Source organism: Pteropus medius, unplaced genomic scaffold (assembly GCF_902729225.1).
Source record: "Pteropus medius unplaced genomic scaffold, Ma_sr-lr_union100, whole genome shotgun sequence".
Lineage (NCBI taxonomy): Eukaryota > Metazoa > Chordata > Mammalia > Chiroptera > Pteropodidae > Pteropus > Pteropus medius.
In genome coordinates, this window is record NW_024342467.1 from 7,767,121 (window position 1) to 7,781,093 (window position 13,973).

General features: G+C 34.3%; 1 protein-coding gene and 1 pseudogene across 21 annotated transcripts in view; both read left to right on the forward strand.

Moving 5' to 3' along the window:
- Positions 1-13,973, forward strand: part of HDAC9 (histone deacetylase 9) — an 829,181-nt gene that overhangs the window by 340,962 nt on the left and 474,246 nt on the right. The gene's annotated exons all lie outside the window — the stretch shown is intronic.
- LOC120602605 (uncharacterized) lies at positions 194-312 on the forward strand (annotated as a pseudogene).

The following is a 13,973-nucleotide window of genomic DNA, read 5'->3' on the forward strand; positions in this document are numbered from 1 at the left end:
CTTAGAACGCATGCAAATGATAGTGAGGAAGTAACATTTTATAACAATAGAATTTTCATAGTTTATTTGCCTATATTTTATTATCTTTGAACTATAGTTTTTCTTTTGGGAGAGTAGATCTGATTCATTACCAAATTTTAATAAATATTTACATTCTCAAATAGTTTAAAAGCAAGTTTGAAATAGATAAGGAGTCTATGGCCTTGTTACCATGAACAAGCCCAATCCCCTCTGATCTCGGAAGCTAAGCAGGGTTGGGCCTGGCTAGTACTTGAGTGGGAGACCACCAAGGAAGACCAGGTGTTGTAGGCATAAAAAAAAAAAAAAAAAAAAAAAAAAAAAGAAAGAAAGAAATAGGTGATGTTTATTTTATATTTTTATCTTGAACTGAAATTTATATTCTTTAGTTTTAGGATATTAGAGAACTACCTGTTAATAAAGGCAATACTAGAAGTCTGAAAGTCAGAGGCAAAAAACAGTGAGATTTGAAATGGTCCATATCAAGAATCTGGAATATCCAGAGGAAGAAAAGTGAATGAAAATACTACTGGAAGGAAGGGAGAAAGGGAGAAAGGTGAGGGGAGGATTGGAGAGAGGAGGGGAAGGGGAAAGGAAGGGGAAGGAAGGAAGGAAGAAGAAGGAAGGAAGGAAGGAAGGAAGAAGGAAATAGAAGGAAGGAAGGGAGGGTCAGAAAGAGGGAGAAAGCAGGAGAGACAAGAAGGAAAAGAGAAAGAAAAAAGGGATGATTAAAAGAAATCTAGAAAGCAACATTGTATAAATACTGCTGTCTTCACTTAGTGGGAAGTATATAATGTAGTTGAAAGAAAATCAAATAAATGTTATTGAACTCTGAAATGCTGTTTATCATATGTGGTGAATTTACCTTGCGGGTTTTGTAGAAGCTCAGACTGCAAGCAAGGCCAGGTGTAGTGTCATGATCAGGTAGAGAGCCCTTTGCCTAACAAAACTTGGAGGGATCCTGCTGTGGTTAATTGTCAGGCCTTGATCTTTTCACCCAAGGAAGCTGCTGCCTTAGTAACAAATTTCTGAAGTGGGCCAAGAGCCATTTGCCCTTTTACCATGGCATCTAGAACCCACACAAATTGTCATATCACCAAATGGTCTGCTTCTAGCACTAGAATGGAGCAGTTCTGTATGTGGAATGAGTGGGTTAAATTTTCTGAGTCATGTTTAAATGGATATCTAAGAGTTAATTTTACAGAGGGTGCCAGGCTTCTTAGAAGCAAGGCTCTGGGTAAATATTTTTAGTTACCATCCCCTTTGTCCCTGGAGTTATCCTACTATCATTATCAGAATTTTTTTGTATTATTTTAGAAAGAGGTTCATTTTGTAGCTCCACACGAGGCAAAGGTGGCAATTGGACATTAAATCAATGCTTTAGCTGTCAGCATGGAGATGCATTTTTTTTTCTAATTTTACTAACACTCTAGCCAGTCACCATCCCTCCCCAGTCCATGCAGCTGCATAATTATACATCAGATCTCCAAAATGAATTAGTTTATTTTTAAAACAGCTAATTGCCTTAGTGGAGTCATGTTTTACCAGAAGCACAAAAGGGCTTTGTTCATTGCAGGGAAATTTTCTTCTGGAACGACTGTGTTAGGCTCTAGCTTCTGTGAATGTCAGTCATAAATGGAAAAATATCAGCAAAATCCACTAAGATCACTAATATTCCCGACCATCCCATTGTGATTTCAGCATTATTTCCCCTGCAAGTAGCTCGGTGTGATCTTAAAATGTCTTATTTAGGAATTTTCCATGATACAATGATATGCAATAGAGCCCCTTTACATGCATATTTTTTATAGCATAGTTTAGCTCTCATCTCTTGAAACCAAACTCCCATTGCATTTTCTATAACCATTGTGGGTGATAGGCAAATTCTTTGAAGTCAAAATTCTCTCTATTACAGTCCTAAAGTTGAACTTTTTAAATTTTGATTTTGGAAGCTATCATATTTACATAGAAGAAGCAGGTGTCATATTTAAATTATGCCACTCTGCTTTGGAAATTTTTTCAGAAAAAACTGATTAAAGATTGTTTGCCATAGGTAGCCCTATCAACTACAAGTGTTTGTTAGTGTGTCCCCACAGGGTAGCATTACCTTGGCAAATTCATATTAGCAATGCCCACAGGGACAAGTGGATTTAACCAGAATGTCAAATGAATAGTCCCAGTGAAAAGTATTACTCTAGGAGACAGCACCCTCATGACCTCTGACCAGCAAATTCTGGGAAACCAGATTATAATTAGAAGGTTGATGGCAGAATTTTGACTGAAACCCATGCTTGTTAGTTATATGGTTTGAATGTTTAATAACATGAGGCTGAAATGACTGGATGGATTTGCCTCTTTGACCCAGATGTGGCAAGACCACCACAGAGAGCCTCGGATCTGGCCCCAAACCCAATATGATGGTTTCTGGACTTAGTTGCATTCCCTGAAAAGGCAAATTTAACTCCTTAAATGCTTTAAGGTTTACAGCATCAGGGAGGATTTTTGACTACTATAGACACCTAATCCATACCACACAGTAAAACTTTGCTTAAAAATTCCTGATAAATACCTTCTTACTTCCCTTAACATTTCTACTGAGTAGCCAACAACCTTATCTCTGAGTGTGTGTGTGTGTGTGTGTGTGTGTGTGTGTGTGTGTGTGTTTCATTTTCTGTCCAGAGAGCTTCTCGAATATATTGTATTGTCCTGAGCAATCAAACTCTGCCTCCAGCTTTGTGTTCCCATCCAGAAAAGCAAAGCCTGCAGTTAGCTAAACCCTTCTTTTGTTTACAAAGTTTTGCTATTTAAGTTTGCCACCTGGAGATCTCATCTTTCATGCCAAATCGGTTTTCACCTAATAAGTCCTAGGAAACCATTCTGCTGCTAAGAAAAATAAGACTTTGTATTCCTAATGATAGGAATTCACCACCCTGGGACTGAACACCTTCTCTCCAGAGCAGAACTTAGCTGGGCACTGACAGTATGCTGTGTGAATGCTACCTCTAAAGAGAACACCTTTACTGATGGCTCTTTTATTCAGTAAAGTAATTAATTATGTCACAGTCAACTCTGATTAATCTGAAATACATTGTATATTATATTATTAAAGTTGGCTCCCCAAGAACTTGAATGTAAGGGAAATAATAACCTCCGAGAGCTGTTATCCCCATGAACTGACAGTTTAATTGACAGTTGACAATAGATGGCTAAAGGTGTCCAGAAAAGTCCAGTATCTAATTTGTCAAAATTTCTAAACTAAAGCTGGCAGAGGAGATGATTAGTTTTACATATAAACAAGCAAACAAAGAAACACACATTTATTTGAGGAATCAGAACACTATATTTACCAAATATAGTCTTATTTGGCATTTATTATGACCAAATTGTGTGCATATGGAGACAATGGAGAGAATACTTCTTTACTCATAAAATACATTTTTATAACTTAGGAGCTTTAAGAAGGTCTCAAAATTTATTTCTGGTCACATTTCCTAGCATTTGTGAATCTTTGAAGCTTAAAACTGGTGAAGAGCTTATACTTGACAGATCACAAAAGTGAGATTTTCAGAATTTAATGGTATGTTGGTTCTTAGTATTTGCCATTATTCTCAAATTATATTTATCTCAAACAATCGTGAAAATCAAGAGAACTTTAGAATTCTTACACATTTTGATTTATTAATAGCCATTCACAAAATATAACTATCCTCTGCCCAATCTGCTGGTGGTATATTTATTTAGATATTTTATTTTTATTTATTTTATTATTTATTATTTATTTTTTAGGCGAGGCAACCCTTGGTTGACCTCACAGATTGCAAGGACCTTGTCAGTTTACAATCCCTTATTTTTTTATTTTTTATGCCTACAACACCTGGTCTTCCTAGGTGGTCTCCTATCCAAGTACTAACCAGGCCCGACCCTGCTTAGCTTCCGAGATCAGACGGGATCAGGCCATAGACTTATTTAGATATTTTAAATAACAGTTCCAGTAGTTTTCATTCTGTTAAGTTAAATTGTGTTTGCCTATCACAACTGTACCTATACTCAACAATCCTTGCTTTTGACACTAGAGACAAAGATCAGTCCATACTTTAATTGCCTGAGGGCTATCAACAGACATGAAGCTTTCCTTGAAGTAGTAATTATCTTTGGAAAAGAAACTGTACTTTTAAGAGCAATTTATGCATTTACTAATTCTGTGCTGCACTCTTGAGATGATGGGCTGCGCATTAGCTCTTTCCTTTTATGTTACATTTCTTAATTTGGAAATCAACTTTTATTTCAGGTGCCATAGTAATTTCTCATTGTTGACAGCAGAATTACAATGAGAAAATCTTGAAAAGAATACATTTAGTTTAAATTAAGCAAAAAAAAAAAAAGTAAGCTTAGCCAAGATTCAATTTAGGATTTTACCTAGAATATTTTGTGGCTTTAGAAAACACAAAATGTTGCCACTTCAAATGGAAATTTCTTCAGAAAATCTAGCCTTCATTAAATGAAATGTTTGTAACAAAATAAACTTTTGCTATCCATGTGTTAGAGTTCTTATTACTCAACATGTTTTACTAATACTTGATATTTATTATTAGACTTAATTTTTACCTATCTGCTGGATTTATAATTGTATCTCCCTGTGGATTAATTTTTAATTTCCTGATTATTAGTAATTTTAAACATATTTCATATTTAGATTGGACATTCCTTTTCAGTGAATGCCTATTTTTATCTTTCATCTACTTTATTATCGGATTGTGTCTTTTCTAATTGATTTGTAAATATTATATTCTGAATACTAATTGTTGGTTGATTAAATGCACTGTAAATGTTTTCTCCCAATGTGTCATTAATTTTCTTTCTTTTTTAATGGTGTGTTTGCACAACCATTGTATTCTTATGTCCTTTATCAGTCTTTTCCTTTATGATTTTTCTGTCTTACCCATCTGTCTCTAATCTGAGGATTTGAACATATTCTTTTATATTTTTTTCTTCTAAAACTTTACAATTTGCTCTTCGTATATAGATTATTAATCTCATTGGACTTGAGTTTGTACTTATGTGGATGTAGTTTAATATAAAGATCTAATTGCTATGAATCCAATAATGTAACATAGAGAATTATCTTAGTACCATTTATTGAAGATCTTCACTTATCTGTGGTGCTAGTGCTAAATTTTCATATATATGTGGGCCTAATCTTTGTCTGTTCTGTTATCTTATCTATTTGTTTATATTTGAACCAATAATACATTCTCTTTATAAGTTAACAGAGGAGTCTTGAAGGCTGATAAAGCATATGTTCTCATTTTGATCTTCAAAATTGTCATGGTTTTCCTTAGAGCTTTGCTATGCCATATAAATTTTAGAATTAGCTTGTCAATTAAAAATGTTATTAATATTAAATACTTATTTTTATCTATCTTTGGACACAGTCTATCTCACTATTATTTTTTTTTCTTTGCAGTCTTTCATCTGTGACTTCTTAAATGGAGGGTACTTTATCTAGTTTAATCATCACTCAGGGCTGCCATTGACATTATTATTCACATTATTTTAATATTCTGTATTATGCTAATGGTTTATTATAATACATAATATTGAAGTGTGTAAGTAGGCCTGTGTATGCCGACACTCAATTATACAAGATTACAAGGCTTAGAGCACTTTTAAATATGCTAATGTATTATTATAAATCTTTATAATGTTTATAAAGATGTTCCTTATCCTTTATTTTATGAATTTATCTCTAACTTTTTTGAAATTGGAAGATTACCTGTTTTTAGCAGCACCCATTCCTCCTTTCTATCTTTTTTTCTGCTAATCTGTTGCCAATTCACTTGCTAGAATTTTGTCTAAGAGAAAAGTAAATTGGTTTCAAGTATGGGTTTAAGAGGTAATAATTAATTAGCTACGATTTATTGATCAACTACCTTGTACCAGTGTTTGTGCTAAACATTTTACATGCCATCAGAGCAGCACTCCTGGTAGGGGCGTGTGATAATAGCCAACGTGTAGATAAAACTGAGGATAATTTGTCTGGGTAATGAAGTTGGAATGTCTGTAGTCAGGGTTGAATCCGAGTCTGCTTTTCCCCCATACCATGTTGCCTCTGAAACATAGCAAGGTGTAAAATTGAAGTTTAATCAGATACATTATTATGAAATAACCTAAAGCCAGACAACCTGTGAAGGAATTACTACCCTCCCCTTGCCCTATGGGCCATGGAGTTCCTGGTTTGCCAGATTGTTTTAGGAAGGGTGAGTGGGCAGGAAAGAAAGAGGTACGTGGAAGCTAGACCTGGAAGAGTGGTTGCAATAAGTTGAGAAAAGCACATCCCATATATCAGACCAGTAGACTTAGAGGAAATCGAGTTTAAGATGATCAATTTGTTCTGCTACAACTCATGTTCCTATAATAAAAATTAAATCAACTATGATTGGTAAATATAAGATAATAAAAGTATAAAGTAGATGTCGGTTCACATGTGATCTTTCTCCAGGCATGGGGAAACAGAAAAATAGAAATACAATCATAACTTTAAGTAAGAAAGGGAAAGGAGCAAGCTATTAATTGGGCTGATGCATTGCTTGGAGGAGCCATTATGACTATATTTAAGAAACTAAAAACTAGTGCCTGCATCCAGAGAGTCCCTCATCACAGATGCGTGTGCTGACTTGTGCAGCTGTCGTCTCATGACAGGAAGCTAGTCCTCCAAGGCCCATCTGAAACACGGCCCCTGCCTCCTCTCAGCACTGGCTCGGCACCCACTGATCCTTTGCTGTGTCCTATCTATTGTTTTGTGCATTTGTCTATCTATCCGTTATAGCAACCTGTGGCAAAACTGAGCTATTGGTTTTTGTTTTTTAGGGGGTACAGGATGGGAGGGTCCAACTTATTTCCCCAATTAACAATGATAAATATTAATAATAATATTAGATGATGATAATGATGATAGTGGAGATAGTGGTACATTTACAAAACAGCATAGGTTTTGAACAGTTTACTGATAACATTATTCCACAAACTAGTTATTTAGGGTGCATATTTAATAGAATATGAATTTTCTCTAGAATGTAATTAATGTGTTATAGCCGACATGCATGTATTGTTATGGGTCTATCATATCCTTTCTGGTATTCAAAAATTATAAATAAAGGACATACCTTACTTGCATATTACTTTTGGGTTACTCAAATGTATATTCTTAACCAAAAACTACTGAGTGCTACAGGATATCTTTATAAGGGTTATGCTTGGTTCTGTTTACTTCTGTTTACTGTTTGTCTCCAGCAGTCATGTTTTATCCCAGCATCCATTACAAAACCCAGAAAATTTCTCTTAAGGCTTTAGGAAGATCATAAAATGATTTAATGTGATATACCTGTATGATGATTTATTTTATTACATGAAGTAATGCAAAATTATGTATGAAAAACGAAAAGTCGTGACACGAATCTTCAGTTCCTATCTCACCTTTGTCACGCTGAGCTAAGTCCGGTCTCGGTTCCTTGTCTTGCACGGTCTGAATGCTAGAGTTTCTCTTCTGGGTGGGCCACATTCTGGCACGATGATTTTTGTCTGATTGGTACTTCCCCACATCAAGACCCTTACTATTATTCGCAGAAAAACAATTAGGCTCTGTGTCTGTAATTGCCTGTGAGTCACTTCAAGTGCCAAGTATTCACCACCAGCATTTCTAAATGTTTTTTTTTTTTCCCCTCCAATATGTTCATCAAATGCCTGTTTCAGTTGTGTCGTACTGAGTCATGATCGTGCAGTCAGGAGCCTCTTGAGTCCTATCCGAGCTCTGCATTTTCCCTGCAAAGCTGGGGCAATGGAAAATATCAGATTCTGCTCTTTCTGGCAAGAAGAGAAGAAGTCTGAACTGAAAACAGGGGCAGGACCATGCACCCTGATCTTTTATCATGGATGCCAGCATGCCCTGTCTTTGATGAAAGAAAAGGTCTCCCTGGCTGCTACATTTCAGGGATAGCTTTTTAACTATTTCCTCCTTAAGTAGATATTGTTTGAATTTTTGTCTTCATCTTAGCTGTCTTCCAGCACTAAATACTTGGCATGTTGTTCTATTATTCAAATATTAGAAATTAATATGAAAGAAGGGTAAAAAAAATCTACTAGAAGTTTAAAAACATGCGTTATGAGAGAATACTCTTCCTTCTTAATTATGAGGTATTCCTTTATAATTCATGTTGAGCCCTTTTTTTCTTTTTTTCTTTCTGGAGCAGCATGGCGCATTTTCAAGGACACAGTTCTAGGATTCAAAGGACATGATTTCCATCCCTGGGCCACAAGATCAGTGTTACCGAGTGCACACTGGCTGCCAGGTGTGCCACACTGCCCCTTCTGGTCATGCTCACTTCACCTGAACACCTAAGACCCTTCTCCCAGAAGCCTTTGAAAGAACCAATATTTGTTGAAGGAAACAATATATATTGTATAAATGTAGGGAACTCTTAAAACAGAACAAAGGCTAATGTATTTTTTAAAGTATTGGTCAGAAGTGTTACTTTTGCTGTTGCTGCAGTTTTCCCAGTAAGAAAAGTAGCCACAGAAAATAAAACACTGACTTATGTATTTGACATATGCTACAAAGACAGATGAAAGATGGGGGGAAAAGTATGGACACTCATGGGTAAGGAAACAGTGCTTAGGTTTGGGGCAAGAAGAAAATTGATGCCTGATTTATGCGTGAGAAAATAAAAGCATTGGAGGGTGGCATGTGACCAAATGTCTTTAAAAGCAAGTGAAGATTGCCGAAACGAGGGAGAGATCATTTTAAACAACTAGAAAAGACATTTGAAAAAGCATTGATATACAGTTGGGATTTTGAAGAACTTAATGAAAAATAAAGCAAGGTAGAAAAAAAAGGGGAACAATAAACCCTAAAAAGGAGATCTGTTTGATAGCAGATGTATTTCAATTTAGGAAGTATGTCAGTAGACATCATTGTTATCATGATCATAGGAAAATCCTGGGATAAATGTGCTTGGAATGAAGAGTGGCCATACTGTATAATGCATGTTCTTAATCAGTTTACCCCCATGATAAGAAGCTTTATTCTGGAAAGTCAAAATTGCTCTTGAATATACTTAGCAATTTCTGGGTAATTTTTTTTCATGAAATAGAGTTATTTTAAATTTTTACAAATCAAGTTCTTTCTGTCTTTTCTGTCAAATTTTCCAAGACTGATGCTACATAATAATTATGTTAAAGTTCAAAGTTAATAGATTTTATTATTAGAAAAGCCGATAAGATATCAAGACAGCCTATACGCTATACTCGATAGCACAGATTCAAAATTTTGAGTATTATCTTAACTTTGCACTTTCTTATCAGCTGATTTGAATCATATGTATTTGGATATATGAAAGCCAATACACTTTACTATTTAATAATTCAAACATTCTTGAGATGTTATATAATCCATGATTCATTTGAAAATAGAGAAAAGAGTATTTCAGTTTTACCTTATTGATAAGATTTAAAATACGGCTATAGGTGTTAAACCATGATATACAAAAGTAGTCACACTAGCATAGATCTTGAAAGTAATTATGGATTCTCATCTCTCTTTCCCCACATTGGTTTAAATTTTTATTTTTTTTCATGTAATTCTATATGTATAGTTGATCCTGTTTTAAATGAAGTGCATATTTTAAATGACATGAAATACCTGAGGATTTTAAACGTTAATTCATAATAATGTTTTCTCCTTAGCTTATAAATGAGACAGCATTAACTTATTATAGAATTCCCTATCATTTAGCCTTCAGAACGCCAGTTACTCCTAGACTTTAGTTTCCTTTAACAAGGTCTCCATTAAGTCAATACAGAATTATGTATAATTCAAATTATCAAAAAGTAGTAAATATTTATCCAACTAAAGTCTTGAATTTAAAACAAATGAATTTGGCTTCCAAAGAGGCCCTTCTGCTTATAAGAAATACTATTGAGAATTACCTTCAGATATTGCCAAATAAGAAGACAACAGTCCTCACTTCATTAGAAAAACACAGATTGTTTTGCTTCAGGTGAAATAAATAATGTTAGCTATTGATTTTTAAATACACAGTCCCTGGAAACTAAAATGAAAACATTAGCTGGGGGAGAATGCATTGTGGATTGAAGATATTCCTAGGTTGTGATTAAACGGCAAACATATAATTCAGTGTGTCTAGTGAAGGTTCTGTTTCATATGTGCTGTTATTAACTTATGTCTCTCATATTAAAATATCTGCTTTGACCTTACAAAGTAAAAATAGCAAATAGCCTAGCATATACCATTCACTCTCTTATTTGTTATTTCCATTTCTCATTTTACAGTAGGAATTAATGAGTTGTTGAACGCATGTGGTTTATTAGCCTGGAGAATACTACTAATATGATGAGAATTTCCATTCTAATTTTTCTTATCTACTTTTTATAGACTCACTTTTTCTTTAGGAAACAGTGGCAACTAATGATCTTTATATTCTGTTTTATAAAATTATATCTGATCTTGAGAAATAAGAATTATCTTAATACAGAAATCTAAGTAGGCCCTCAATTATTCACTTTTTGATTTATATATTAATAATGTGCTATAATAATAATGACTGTAGAGAGTACTTATTATGTTCTTGTCATAATGGTAGAAATTTTATATTCACTATTTCTAAATATTAAAACAACATTGCAAGACAGATATCAATATCCCCATTTTTAAGAAGAGGAAATTGCGACTCAGAAAGATTATGTAACTTATCCAAACTATACAGCTAATAACTGGCTAATAAGTGACAGAGACAGAATACAAGTAAAATTCTGTTTGAATTCAGAGCCTCTTCTTCATCCAATTAGCCCAGAATTTAGAATGCTCTGTAGTTGCCTTTATATAAAATAAATTTCATGGTTCTCATGAATCAAACATAAATTAATATCTGAAGATAGAGTTTCCACATTTTCTGGAATATATCCCTTTATGATTTAGAAAATATGTGAACATAAGGCCCTTCTTTCCAAAGACTTAGACCATGTAGGATCTCCTTAAAACTAAAAAGAAACCCTTCAAATCAATGAGAATGTAAAGCAGAACATCTTTCGATCAGAGCTTTGATGTTTTTAGAAGAGTCATATCACTGTATACTGTAGAGGAATTGCAACAGGAGCGAGCTAGCCATTAGAGCCAAGGAGAGCCTTAAGTTTGCCCCGAGATAACTCGCAGATTACAGTCCTAACCTTGCCTCCAAAGTTTGCCATAAAATATCTCGCTTTTATTATTATTTCCGCTTCGCTCTAGTATATCGATAGTCTTTGGAAACAAATGACATCATTCTATTTATAGCATTCTGTTTTTAGTAGTTCGATCTCTGAAAATGTCAAATCCTAAAAAATGTAGCATTCCAACACATGATGTTAAATGAATACTGGCATTTTTTATTCCTAGACAAGAAAAGGGTTAAGAGCACAGGAACAGTTGTTAAAATTTCCGAAGTTCATTTCTAGTAAAAATAGTTTCAATGTAGAAATGGAAATGTTTTATGTAAATTCCCTAGAATCTTGAAATTCTGATTTCTCACATTTAATTCTAGGAAAATAAAGCAAAATAGAATTTTTAATCCTCACGTTTTATATTGATGATACAAACTTATATATGGTTACAATATTGCCCTAAAAAAATATTGTATGTAATGTAATCATCGTACTTATCTGACCAGGGTGGTGTTGGTATTGGGTACGTGAGGTGAGCTCTTCTGAGAGAGGAAAATGAAATCCAGAGGTAAAATTTGGGGAAGCGTGGCAGGTAGAATAGGGAAGGATAATGCAAAAGATGGTAGAAATTGTTTGCTTGACATATATTTGTGAAATGGGTATGAACGGAAGTGTATAGATATCAAGTACATGCACATTTACATAATTCACATATATCCATTCAAGCAACATGTATACGTGCTTATGCTTTGCTAGGCAGCATGGAACAGCCACACAGACGAATAACATTTCTCTGTTCTTGACTTGCTGAGGTCTAACACGTGGAACAGATATGTAACCAAATTATAAAAATATCCAATGATTTATGTTATGATTGAAGCAAAGATAGAGAAAGTTCTCTCATTCACTACTGCTCAGGTCTAAGGAGTTTTGCTAAGGAGATAACGGTTGAGCAGAAATTTGAAAAATGGAGTGAATTTACTACTTTCTGCTCTTGAGAAGATGGTGAACCAGCAAGGACTGCAGTCTCCCTTCCATGAAGTTACCAAATGCAAAACTTTTCGGAGAGATAAAAGTGGGGGGGTGGGGAGACGAAGAAACATGTTTCCTGTAAAAGCCATACTTAAAATAAAGGAAAGCAAAGGGTTAAAAGGACAGAAGACTATCTATCTGGCAAGTGTAAACTAAAAGAAAGTCTGTTATACTAATTTTTAGGTTAAAAAATCATTTAAGGGACAAAAAGAAAGATATCGTGGTCTAGTTAATATGAAAAGGAAAAGAAAAGATAGAAAAGAAGAGCATTCCGGATTGCAAGAACAACACATGCAAAGGTATGGAAGAATGAAGGATTTGTGTGCGGAACACCAAGAGATTGTCTGTGGCATGAAGTTTGAAAAGGAAGGCAAAGGAATAAGTTTTTAAGTCATATCGTAGTGAGAACACGAATGGTCTTAGAGTTCATGGTTCTCGGTTCTTGTCACTGAAATGAGTTCTGAAATAGGAGAGATTCCATACCCATGAGATGTCTGATAAACTTAGTGATATGGCCAATTGCAAATATTTGTACTTCAGTTATACATTATTGCTATAAATATTTTGATCAGTCAAATATTAAGTAAAGTATGTGTTGGGTGCTTGTTATTTCTTAAATTTGGTGGTTGGCAGCCAACTAGATCAAATTATGAAGTCAGAATTTAATTGTAACATTAAAAAAATGTTGCTATTTTCAGAAGCAGGCATTCTGGTATTCTCTTGATTTAACTTGGTGATTGTAATGGTTTGGTATGGTAAACATAAACTTATGGCAAGAAATGACATGAAAAGCTCTAGGTTGATTTTTTTTTTTGATGTCTGCCATAATTTATATTAGCATCTGTAAATTACTCTTATTACACCTCTCAAATATAGTACTCATCTAGATGCTACATATAGCTGTTAATTTTGGTAATCAGAATCCCATTTGTTTCCAAGATGATAATAAAGGTACAGTTATGTGAAGAGACTTTGTAGGATAATATAAAATAAAAAAAATATGAGCCATACCAAATAGCCAAGATCAGAATGCTAATTTTACTTAACTGGAATTCTCTCATAATTTTTATTTTCATAGCCCTGTAGCCAAAAACAGTGTTTTGTCTTGAAACTAAGATTTTTATTAAGGGCCTCCAGCTTCATGTAGACTTTATACATACAACATTTAGTAAACATAGGATGGGTTAGTCAAGGTTGCTTTGTAATTCAGAGTCAATGTTGCTTAAAAGAGAAATGATGCTTCATCATCAGTGTAAAACATTACAAAGATTTCCAGTTGCTATGTGATGATACTTACATTCAGACATATTCGTATATAAACTAATGTGAAATAGTTTTCTTATTTGAAATCAGTTTTAGAGTCACAGAAATTATGGACATTTGGTCCTGTCCAAAACATCCATGGAGACTTTTATCCACACCTAAATGTGCTTGAACTTTAATCCTGTCCTAAAGTTCCACAAGCATATTCGATCCATGCCCAATGGCCCTTTATATTTGGTCCTGTCTAAAATGCCCATGCTTAAAAAACAGTTCTGGGTTCAAATAATGTTTATTTATACTTTTGCTATACAAGATTAATCATAAAATATACTAACATGTTTACTTGGTCCAATAATTGTATCGTGGCTGTATTACCAATAATAACCCTTCTTGCCTCTGTAGCCTGGCTGGTAATCACATGTGGGCTTAGGTAGATGGGGTGAAGTTCC